This window comes from Caretta caretta, chromosome 27 (assembly GCF_965140235.1).
Source record: "Caretta caretta isolate rCarCar2 chromosome 27, rCarCar1.hap1, whole genome shotgun sequence".
Classification (NCBI taxonomy): domain Eukaryota; kingdom Metazoa; phylum Chordata; order Testudines; family Cheloniidae; genus Caretta; species Caretta caretta.
In genome coordinates this window covers 988,552-1,000,450 of record NC_134232.1, presented here as the reverse complement: position 1 = coordinate 1,000,450, position 11,899 = coordinate 988,552, and the positions used below count along the sequence as shown (strand labels likewise).

Here is an 11,899-nt window from a genome sequence, read left to right as displayed (position 1 = left end):
TTGTTTTAAAAGTTTAACATGGAAAGGCAGTATTAACCGAGCTGTAACAAAGCAAAGCCACTCTTAGGATATTTTGCAGAAGTTTAGTGACCTAAAAAGGCTTAAGATACGAGCCTATCCTTTTCAAAATAGTGTTTTTAAAGTACCAAAACAGCAACTGGGTAAGAATATGAAAACTGGCAATTGAGGGGAGTTTACATATGTGTTTTAATTAACAAAAAAATTAACAAGGCTGTTTTTTAAAGTTTGGATTTCTACAAAAAACACAAGAAAAAATTAGCTTATGTAAAAGAAGTTAACAGCTTTTTTTTTTTTTTACCAGAGATAAGGAGTCTGCCCCCCCCATCTTCCTACTTCCCCCCACCCCCTTTCTTCTTTTCTAATGTTTTTTAAAATCTAAACTGAGCACAAACAAATTTTTAAGGAAAGCCACAGTCACAGAGATCAGGCCATGGGCGTAAGAAAGCTGTCCTGAGTTTTAGGGTGAATGCTGATAACTCTTTTTGTGAAACAGTTTGTAGGCAGCCATTCTGTGTTAGTTGTTAGGCTTTAGCATGGGCAAGCGTTTGTCACTCGGAAGCACTTTCCCACTTTATGAGGTTTTATCTCCCCCGACCTATGGCCTGTCAGAAATATTAACCAAAACAAACTTAAAGCTACTTTGTAGCAGAGCCTGCAAAGCAACAATTACAATTTTGTTTATCGTTATCTTGTCTAAGCCCCTAGAGAATATTTTTGTTTTATTTTTATAAAACACTTCTATGCAAACTGTAACCCTAGACGCTGTACAGCATTAAATAATGTAAAACGGTAGACGAGAGACCTGAGACATTATTGAAATCAGAGGGGTCACGATTAAGTCCTAATGCAGAGGGCCTGGGGGTGGGGGGGGATGAAAAGGTCCAGCCAAAGCGGAAGATGGCATGATTTTAAAAGGGGTTCTGGGGCTGCTTTGCAATGGTCCAGATGCCCCAACAGCCGATATCTCTTGCGCACAAGCACCAGGGCTGAGTGGGGCTGGTGGGCCTTTCTTAGAGGATCAGGCAGCTCATATACCTCTTGTTGTTATTGACAAACTGTAACCTAACTGCACATATACTATGGGGCAACCTACTGCCCTTTTGACAAACCCCACACCTCTTGAACTCCATAAACACACGCTTCACACAGTTCTTTTCAACTGGCATTTTATTTTACAGCACACCCTGTTTTGTTCCCAAATCGCGCTCTAACTTCTAGTGTTTTTTCTTAGCAAGATTTTGTAATTTGCTGAACGAAGAAGACGTTCAACATTTTGCATTAAACATTTATCTGTCGGTTTGATGTTTTCATCTAAAACGCTATTTGGGTCCTTGGCCTCTGTCACTTTGTCCACCAATTCTGCCCCTAGAGCTAAATGTTCCTGGGTTAAACAGATGCCCTGCAGTGTGTATCCCAAAGTGATGATGATGTTTATAACACACTCTCCAGACACAAACTACTGCTAATTTCTTTAATTTTACAGTTCACATCATCTAAAGACCAGGACACGCAGGCGTGATGCCTCTGACCGGGGACATCTATGGAGCACCCAGGGCAATCCTCATTTTGTTTCTCTCTCAGGCTGCACTTGGTGATTCCGTGCACAGCTGCTCGCATAATTGTACACATCACGGTTTTATGGTTATGAACTGGCACAGGCTTAATACCGAATTTCTCCCTCAACTTTAGATTGTACAGGCCTATAGAATAAGCATCCCCCTCTGTTTCAGCATTCTGTTGGTTTCAGAGTAGCAGCCGTGTTAGTCTGTATCCGCAAAAAGAAAAGGAGGACTTGTGGCACCTTAGAGACTAACCAATTTATTTGAGCATAAGCTTTCGTGAGCTACAGCTCACTCATCATTCTGTTGAGCATCTGGTTTTGGATCTGGGCAAAAACAGACAGGCCCAATCCTCTCAGCCCTTCGGAGCTGTTGGTGTCCAGAACCTCCAAGTCCTCTGAAGAACCATCATGCAGCTGCTGAAAAATTTACAGTAAGAAATACATGTAAGGCATCTTTGTACTTTTTTCATAACATGATTTTAAAACCTTTTATACCGTGTGTCAAGAGACCCCTGCCGCATGCAGCTTTTAAAAATAACAAACAACAAATGCAATATATCTCTGTGCGGGCTTGATCCAAAAGGCTCCAGCCAACCGAGCACCGGTGACTGGGTCCCTGCCAAACCATCCCTTGAATGTTCTTACATATAACGTACCTGTGCCTCGTCCCGTACAGCCCTTTGTTTGAATCATTTGCGTTCCCCTGGCCGGGGTCCAGAGTCTCAGACAAATCTTGGCCCAGCGATCTGGCCACTTGTTTCTCCACCACGTCATTCTTGCGGGTACAGGCATCATTAGTTATCCCTGTTTCCCTGCTCCCATGACCCATCTCAAACATGGTTTGCCACAACAGTGTGTTTGTTTCTTCACAAAGCTCCTCCTTACTTTATCCAGGCCACACGATATTCTTAGCCAGTAGTTTACAGCTGACGTTGCTCTCCCTCCCTAAGTAAGGAGGAGCTTCTACTTAAATGGGTCTGATGATTAAAGATGGCTGCACCCATAGGCAGCGACTCCATGGGTGCTCCAGGGCTGGAGCACCCAAGGGGAAATGCTCTGCACCCACTGGCAGCCAAGCTCCCCTCACTCCCCACCCCACCTCCTCCTCTGCCTCCTCCCCTGAGCGCGCCGCGTCCCTGCTCCTCTGCCTACCTCCCAGCGCTTCCCGCCCGGCCGCTGCTTAACAGCTGCTTGGTGGCGTTAGCACGCTCCGGGAGGGAGAGGGAGGAGTGGGAACGCGTCACGCTCAGGGAAGGAGGCGGGGAAGAGGTGGGGCCGGGGTGGGGATTTGGGGAAGGGGTTGGAATAGGGGCAGAGAGGGGGCGGAGTTGGGGTGGGGACTTTGGGGAAGGGGTTGAAATGGGGGTGGGACATGGGCCAGGCCTCATGGAAGGGTGGAGTGGGGGCAGGGGCAGAGGCCGAGGTGGGGGTCGAACACCCACGGGTAAGCGGGGAAGTCAGCGCCTACGGCTGCATCTAGAAGGCCCTGGCCAGCACTGGCAGTCAAGCCTCTCATGAAGAGACGTTATACGGTTCTCTTTTATTTAACTCTTTTAAAATGCTCTTTTCTTAACCTATCCTTGTATTTAATAGTTTAAATGCTTTTCTATTAACCTCCCTTTATACCATGTACTTACTAAACAGTCTCTGCTTTAGTAAATGCCCTTTTTTTGCCATGTGTCAAAACCTATTTTTTAACCTATTTTTCAATATCATTTAATGTTTTTAAATGCTTTTTTCTTAACCTACCCTTATATTTAACATTTTGAATATTTCTTTCTTAACCAACCTTTATATTTTTAGCATGTCCTTACTAAACAGTTTACTTTATATGTTTCTCTTTTATTTAACTCTTTTTAACTGCTCTTCTCTTAACCTACCCTTATATTTAATACACCTTTTACATTTATCACAAAAAATGTATTATTTAATAACATGCCAAACCAGACCTTTAAAAACACCGCTCCTTACTAAACCTCACCAAAAATTTCTTTTCTTTAATAACTTGCCTCTATTCTTTCAAACTAACCCTTTAAAAACAAAAATCTTTATTTTTCCTTAAGTTCTCCTTCTATTCTTTAATGAAATGCCAAAGTAGGCCTTTAAAATCATCTCTCCTTACTAAACCAAACAGCCTTTCTTTCCTTTTTTCCTCTGAACCTTACCAAAGCTTTCTTTTTTTAATCTTTAAGCTCTCTCAGTCTATTCTTTCAACCTTTTTCTCTAAACAAGCAACCAAATGTATCAAAGCACAAGCACGCAGCATTTCCCCTATTCAAACATAAAAATAATCAAAAATAATTTTTCAAAATGGCCGACAGCACCAAACCTGGACACCAATGGAGACGAGGACAGAGGGTGGGACATAAGCCCTAAATGGGACGTGGAAACCGGTCAAAAAATACAGGGTGATGAATGCTATCGAGCCTTATACTACAGCTGTGGCCGGCCGTGTTCAAGGACACCGCACCGGGGCCATTCTTTGCAAGTAAACAGGGTTGTGTGCCAAAGAAATACCTGCGTTGCGTCGCTTCTGAATGGGAGCAACCGCTGGGGGCACAAGGGGAGACAATAACTTCAGCAAGGCTGGGTGTTCTGTGAGCAAAGCAGGGCCAGGCTAGAGACAGAGATACTGAGCTGCCATCTCAGCCCAGGGCTGGGAGCCCTGTCGTTCTGGGCTGCGAGAAGTCCATGGAGCTCTGCATGCATGGAGCCCTCCCCACCTGAGGTGGGAAATGGGGATGATGTCTTTGCAGGCCCATTAAAGGCTGTGTCCTAGCATGGTGCTCTGGGCAAGGAGGGACAAGAGCTCCAGGCAGTGAGGAGTAGATCAGCCCTTCCAGGTGGATTGTGCCTTTGATGCAGAGAATTTGGGGAGCCGATTGGCCTGGGGCAGGACACCCCAATGCCACCCCCATCCTCTCCTCAGCCAGCCTGGGGAGGGGAGAAGGGCAGGGGCAAGTGAGTGCAACAGAGGCTGTTGTACAGCAGAATAAACCTCCTTCTCACACCCTTTTATGACAGGTACACACACACAGCTCACACTCGCACACAGCACACAAGCACAAGCCACACATACATAAGTACCCCCTCACAAAACTAAACACACACTCTCACTATCTCATCCACACCTCCACAACGCAGACACCCCCCCATTTACACCATCCCCCCACAACGCAGACACATGCATTCACTCACACAGAAATGCAGACACACACAGCACAAACAAGCTCCTACACACATATCCCCACAACACTCACCTTCAACTACAGACACACTCCACAATGCACAGACAGCCGCATACACTCAGAGGTGCACACAAACGCAAACACAATCTCTCATACCACCCATAGAGCACACAAAGAGACATGCGTACAATGTCCCACACTTCCACACACACTCATCCATGTCCACACCCCACAGCACACAGCCCTACATAAACTCACACAGACTCACACACACGCAGATATCTCTCTCGGTCACCCACACACAAACACACACACACACGCACACCCCTTCCTACAACACCCCAGGGGCCAGATTTTCAAATGTTCATTCCCCAGGATCCACCCAACTCTTTTGAAAACCTGGCCCTGAGCCTCTCCCCATTCTCAGACACCCCCTTATTCCCCCACATGTCCGCCGGTGCAGTTCCCAGGGGAGCCTGTGTGAGCGCCGGGTTTGACAAAGGTTTAGAGCAGGGGTGGGCAAGCTTTTTGGCCCCAGGGCCACATCAGGGTTGCGAAACTGTATGGAGGGCCGGGTAGGGAAGGCTGTGCCTCGCCAAAAAGCCTGGCCCCCGCCCCCAATCCACCCCCTCCCACTTCCCACCCCCTGACTGCCCCTCTCAGAACCCCCCACCCATCCAACCCCTCCTGCTCCTTGTTCCCTGATCGCCTCCTCCTGGGACCCTCCACCCCTAACTGCCCCCCGGGACCCCACCCCCTATCCAACCCTCCCTGCTCCCTGTCTGCTGACTGCCCCCCGGGATCCCCTGCCCCTTATCCAACCCCGCCCCCTCTCCCCGCCCCCTTACCATGCCACTCAGAGCAGCAGGAGCTCGCAGCCCCGGAGCCAGCCACGCCGCCCACGCTGCCCACGCTGCCCGGCAGGAGCGACAGGCCAGAGCGCTGGTGGCCCGGCGAGCAGAGGCTGCAGGGGACGGGGGACAGCAGGGGAGGCGCCAGGACTAGCCTCCCAGGCCAGGAGCTCAGGGGCCGGGCAGGAGGGTCTGGCCGCGGGCCGTAGTTTGCCCACCTCTGACTTGGAGGGTGCCAGGCTCTGGAGTGATCAGTGCTGTCCTCAAAGCGTCACTTGGAGGGAAGGTCACTGCAACAGTGTCATTTATGGTGTTGCTCTGAGGTAGGTGGTTCTGGGGTGTCACTGAGAGGGGTGATTGTGAAAGGGGTGTCACCGTTACAGCATCACTCTGGGGGGTGGTTCTGGGGTGTCACTCGGGGGGTGATTGTGAAAGGGGTGTCACCGTTACAGCATCACTCTGGGGGGTGGTTCTAGGGTGTCACTCGGGGGGGGTGATTGTGAAAGGGGTGTCACCGTTACAGCATCACTCTGGGGGGTGGTTCTGGGGTGTCACTCGGGGGGTGATTGTGAAAGGGGTGTCACCGTTACAGCATCACTCTGGGGGGTGGTTCTGGGGTGTCACTCGGGGGGTGATTGTGAAAGGGGTGTCACCGTTACAGCATCACTCTGGGGGGTGGTTCTAGGGTGTCACTCGGGGGGGTGATTGTGAAAGGGGTGTCACCGTTACAGCATCACTCTGAGGGGTGGTTCTGGGGTGTCACTCGGGGGGTGATTGTAAAAGGGGTGTCACTGTTACAGCATCACTCTGAGGGGTGGTTCTGGGGTGTCACTTGGGGGGGTGATTGTGAAAGGGGTGTCACTGTTACAGCATCACTCTGGGGGGTGTTTCTGGGGTGTCACTGAGGGGGGTGATTGTGAAAGGGGTGTCACTGTTACAGCATCACTCTGAGGGGTGGTTCTGGGGTGTCACTCAGGGGGGTGACTGTGAAACGGGTGTCACCGTTACAGCATCACTCTGGGGGGTGGTTCTGGGGTGTCACTCAGGGGGGTGATTGTGAAACGGGTGTCACCGTTACAGCATCACTCTGGGGGGTGGTTCTCGGGTGTCACTGAAAGGGGTGTCACCGTTACAGCATCACTCTGTGGGGTGGTTCTGGGGTGTCTCTCGGGGGGGGTGATTGTGAAAGGGGTGTCACCGTTACAGCATCTCTCTGGGGGGACGTTGGGGGGTTGAAGTCTGAACCTAGCAGCACCACCCAGTGGCAAGAGCCAGTGGCCAGGGGTAGGGGAACCTGTGCCCTCTCTGCCTCACTGGGTTCCAGCCCAGGACCCTGTGACTAGCAGCCGAAACATGTGGCCCTTATGGTTGTTCCCTGGGCTACTTCCTACCCAAGCTTCGGTCCCTCATCGGTGCCACTGCTCAGTTTCTGGATCCCCCGTTGGTCTCTCGGGCCATGCTCCGGAGGGTCTCCCCTGTCAGCGTGGCCCATCGTTCCTGACCCCTGCAGGGCAGGCAAGGACCCAGGTGGTGCTGGGGTTGCTGGCACTGTCCTTGCCAGTTGGAGCTCAGCGGGAAGGCCTGACAGCATGGCACCCTGAGAGCAACACCCCCCAGAATGAGATTGGTAGTGACACCCCACTCACACTAGCCCTCCGAGTGACAGCCCCCGAGTGACGCCGGAGCAGTGACACCCCACAGGCACGGCGGTCGGATGAAATGGCTGTGAAGTGCATCGGGCGCCATACCAGCTCCCCACGGGCAGCGCTGACCCCCCCCCCGTTCTACTGACCTGATCTGCTGCCACCTCCCTCCTCTGCCCCTCCCTCTCCCTGGTGACTGGGAAGGGATTTACCCGGCCTGCTCGGGGCTAGGTTCAAACTGGCAGCCTGGGGGGTGAAATGGGCCGTCCAGTCCTGGCACACCCCAGGCTGCTGGTGAGTGAGTCCAGTCCCCGTCCCAGTGAACGGGGTTATGACAGATGCCAGGCTAGGGGTCTCCCCCTCTTCCCGGGCTGCCGAGCGCTGTGCTGAGCACAGCCAAGGCTGCACAAAGAAAAGGGGCAAAGAAAACAAAACAATAAGCGAGGCTTTGGTGGGGAGTGAAAGTGAAGGGTGAGGCTAGGGCCAAAGGACAGTGAGCTGCCCTGGCAGGGCTCCAGCTGGTGGGGGGTGAATGCCTGGCAGCCCGCTGTTGTGTCCACAACGCACCAGAGCTGACCCGGGCTGACTCGGTGGGGAGGAAAACAAAGCATGTTATGGAAAATGAAATCAGCTCTTCTAATGGAGCTTTCATGGGAGTCACAGCTCCCGGGTTCTAGAGACGGCTCTGAGAGGGTGAGGGGAGCGTGGTCTAGTGGTCAGAGCAGGGCAGGACTGGGAGCCTGCACTGTCTTTCCAGCCGTACAGGAGGGCTTTTTCATGGGTAGCGCAGAGAGCTTGGAGTATGACCTCCTGGGTTCTATTTCCAGTTCTGCCCCTAACCCCCTTGGCAGCCTTGGGCAAGGCATTTTCTTTCTCTGTGCCTCAGTTTCCCCATGTAAAATGGAGACAATAATATTCACCCTGAGATCTCTCAGATCATCTGAGGATTCACTCAGCCTTGTTTATAAAGTGTTTTGATGGCCTCCAGCAAAAGATGTGGGCAAAACCCTGGTTATTAATACTGCTGGTGATTAACAAGGAATGTACAGAGCTAGGAAGAGGTGACTGCAAACGCCTTGATACTGTACGTATTTGTGGCACAATGGCTGTGTCTGCAGGGCACCTAGTTAAATGAAAATGCTCGTGATTAAGCATGAGGTTATTTTATGGTGAAATGCCCTGTCATTTCCTGGCCTTTTAGGTCATTACAGTGATAGAATAATAACAGATCACATCACTACAGCTCCCGTAACTACTAGGGGACTGCAAAGCAGGCCAAGAACTGAACAAATTGATGTACTAACTACACACAGAGGTCACTGCATCCACCCCTGAAAGGCAGCTGCTTCTGGTGTGAAACCCAGCAGCTGTTTAACAGCCACGACACTCCTCAAGAGTTTAGGACAGGAAGTGAAGAAGAAACCACTTGAAAGTGCAGAGTGTGGGTTAGGGAAGTAGAATGTAATTAACCATCCTGGGATTTGGTCAGGACAGCTGGTCAGGTATATGTCTGATCTGAAGGAGGCTAGCTCCTGTCTCTGGCTGACGTCTTGGTTCTGATCATGCCTCAGAAATAAACCCAGAAAGGTTCAAACAGCGTCCAGGGTTAGTTTGTTCCAGGATTTTCCTGTAGCGCTACAGTCTCTTTGGGTTTCTGTGAGGGCAAGTCCAGGGAGAGGGTAGGGAGGTATGTTCTAGCTTGTCAAAGGATGCCAAGACAAAGGCATGGGATGGACGTAAAGGGCTCAGGGATTCCTGGCACATCCACGGGGAGGTTTTTTACAATAATGCTGCCAATGCGTGCAATTTTATCACAAGTCCTGCAATAATTTTTCTGAAAGTCCCAGCTCCTGGAGTCCTGGGATTACATACGTACCTCGGGCTTTTCTTTTTTTAAAAGTACATAGTCACAGTGAGAAGTTTGAAAATGTGACCAAAGTGTGCCCTGAAGGCTCCGACAGCCCACACAAAGGAAAAGACCCCAACAGGGTTTTGTTTGTTTGTTTGATTTTTAAGCCAATCTCATGATTTCAGGGCTGACGTCTCACTCTGGAACGTTTGGGGCTGGCGATGGTGTTGTAACACGGTGTGCTTTGCTGTGCATTGTCGTGACTGGCCTGTGCTGTGGCTCGCTGTCACTGCCCTGCAGCTGAGCAGACTCTGACTGTAATGTGGGGTACTGGGCTGTATGTAAAAGACTGCCGCTGTATTACAACGGTGCTGTAGGACTCTGCCATACGATGCCGTCAATGTGCTTTGCTCAGTGACTGTTGGCATATCGCTTTAGTGTACTTGGCTCCCTGTCTGTCCCCTACGGTGCACTGGAAGCCGAATCGATGGTCTGACTGCACTCGGTTGCCACTGTGCCCGATGCAGTGCGCCTACGCTGTATAAATGTGAGTGCCGTGTCTCTCGCAGTGCTGGCTGCAACTGTGCTGTGGAATGGCTGATGCGTGATGGGACACACACAATTTCAAGAAGTGCTTTGGTAGTGAGGCTGGCTGAGGCCCCTTGGCTCTAGCCCTGCATCCAGGGTTGTCACTTGCCCACGTTTTCCTGGGACCGTCCCTGGACTGAGAGAGCTGTCCTGGGAAATCCCTTGGGGCGCTCAGTGCGCGCGGCCAGCTGGCCAGTTTTACGGGCTCTGCCTGGGAGGTGGCAGGCCCATCCGTGCCCCTCGCACCCACCATCAGTTTAAGTTGCTTTGTCACAGTGCAGTGACTGAGGGTCTGGCTGGCTGTCGACGAGGCCTTTAAATAGAGACAAGAAACACCCGCTTCCTTCCAGCAGAGGGAGCAGTCAGGGTAGGAGCCAAAGCTACAGGAAGCCTGAGCTAAGGCCATGTGTGACCTTGGGAAAGGCACTGTCCCTGCTTTGTGCCTCAGTTTCCCCACCTATTGCATGGTAATAACAGTAACCTCCCCAGCTTAACCAGTCAGTGTGTGCGAATTGCGTGGTGTTCCCTAGATGGATGGGGCTGAAGAAACACTAAGTGATCTGCTGTGTTGTGGGAGACATGGCTTGGGGCAGGTGACAAGGAACACCTGAGTGAGCTGGAATGGGATATGAGACAGAAGGGACCCAGCAGCCTCCCTCTGAGCTCTCCCCATGCTCCAGCATGGGGAGGCTTTGCCCAGGCAGCAGAGAGGTCCTGGAGCATCTCCCCTTGTCCCCAAACAAGCTTTTCCAGGGAGATGGATTCCTGCCTGTGTGTGATCTCGCCCTGCCCTGGTTTGGGGAAGGTCCCTGCAGAGGGGAGGGGAGCTGGAAGATTTACAGGCAGTTGAGATACCCTGCTGAGGAACAGGATGGTATCGTGGGAACACGCTGCCTGATCTCCCACATGCCAGGTCCACATTTGATGAGAGGCTCGAAGGAAAAGCCCAGATGCTGCAGGCTATGGTGCTGGCCCCCTGTGCCCACCGGTGCTCCCACAGGGAGCATTATGCAGCCATAACTGAACAAGCCTCACTGTCTCCTTGTAAGGGGTTGTATTGTGCCCATTTTACAGACAGGGACCCGTGGCACTGAGTGGGGCAGGGACTCTGCCAGCATCACACCAGGAGTCAGAGACAGAAGAGAACAGTCCTACAAGCTGACTCCTGCTTCCGGTTCCATCCATGAGGGTCTAGCACCTGTGCCTCCCAGAGACACAGAAGCTCCTTAAAGCGCCCATGGGATTGTCGCGTTGTCATTCAGTTCAGACATGTCACCTCCTGCCTCTCAGCCAAACTCCAACTCAGGTGGCTACATTCTGCTTCCTTGATTTCCCTCTGCATTTTCAGTCGCAGACGGTGTTCATCACTTCCTGTCCCAAACTGTGTTCAACAGCTGCCATGCTGCACCTCAGAGGTGGCTGCATTCCAGTGGTGGGGGAAGTGGTTCCCATCTAAGTGGTTGGCAAGAGGCTTTGAGACCCCTCCAGATGAAAGTTACTATGCACATATTGTCAGCTAGGCCCAATTCCATTCCAGCCCGGAGTGAAGGGCAGCCCCCGGGTGAATGCCCCTGCCCTGAGAAGCGATCTGCTGTGGGGAGCCATGTGCAAAGGAAAGGGCTATAAATGGTGAAGCCGGACGGAGCTTACAGCACCACCGCAGAGCAGCTGGTCTTTGTTACAGACGTGAGTGACTCTGCTTCTCCAGAGCCAGAAACCGGAGAAATAGTCTGACATTTGGAACACAAGCCCCTTTCCCAGCAGCAGCCGCAACAGCTGCCAGACAAGGAGCTGCTGCCATGGGCATAGGGCATGCGGCAGGGCTTTGGGAGCATGATTGCCCCGTCCTCTCTCGCTCCTGCATTGCTTTGCCTTGTGCACCCCCCCTCACTCCATCCCCCCCTGCTCCGGCTAGGAAAACTCAGTTACCACCCAAACCCCAAGCTCACAAAATCTTGGGAAAGGAGGGCAAGGCAAGGGCCACAAGCTGGGGACTGGCAAACTCCTCTGGCCCCATCTCCTAGGGTCCTACTCATTCAACCACTGGGCATTTCACAGTCCGACTTGGTGCTCGGCTTTGGAGAGACTTGTGGGCCGGAGATCCAGTGGGGAAAGATTTCAGAGTAACAGCCGTGTTAGTCTGTATTTGCAAAAAGAAAAGGAGTACTTGTGGCACCTTAGAGACTAACCAATTTATT

The 11,899-nt window shown here is 51.7% G+C and overlaps 1 long non-coding RNA gene across 1 annotated transcript; it reads right to left on the bottom strand.

Annotated features, from left to right (window-relative positions):
- Positions 1–1,170: 1,170 nt before the first annotated feature.
- Positions 1,171–2,636, bottom strand: LOC125626815 (uncharacterized). The gene is made up of 2 exons (XR_007353848.2): positions 2,239–2,636; positions 1,171–1,999 (listed from the first exon to the last, which is right to left on the bottom strand). It is a non-coding gene; the product is annotated as an uncharacterized LOC125626815 (long non-coding RNA).
- Between the last annotated feature and the right edge of the window lie 9,263 nt (positions 2,637–11,899).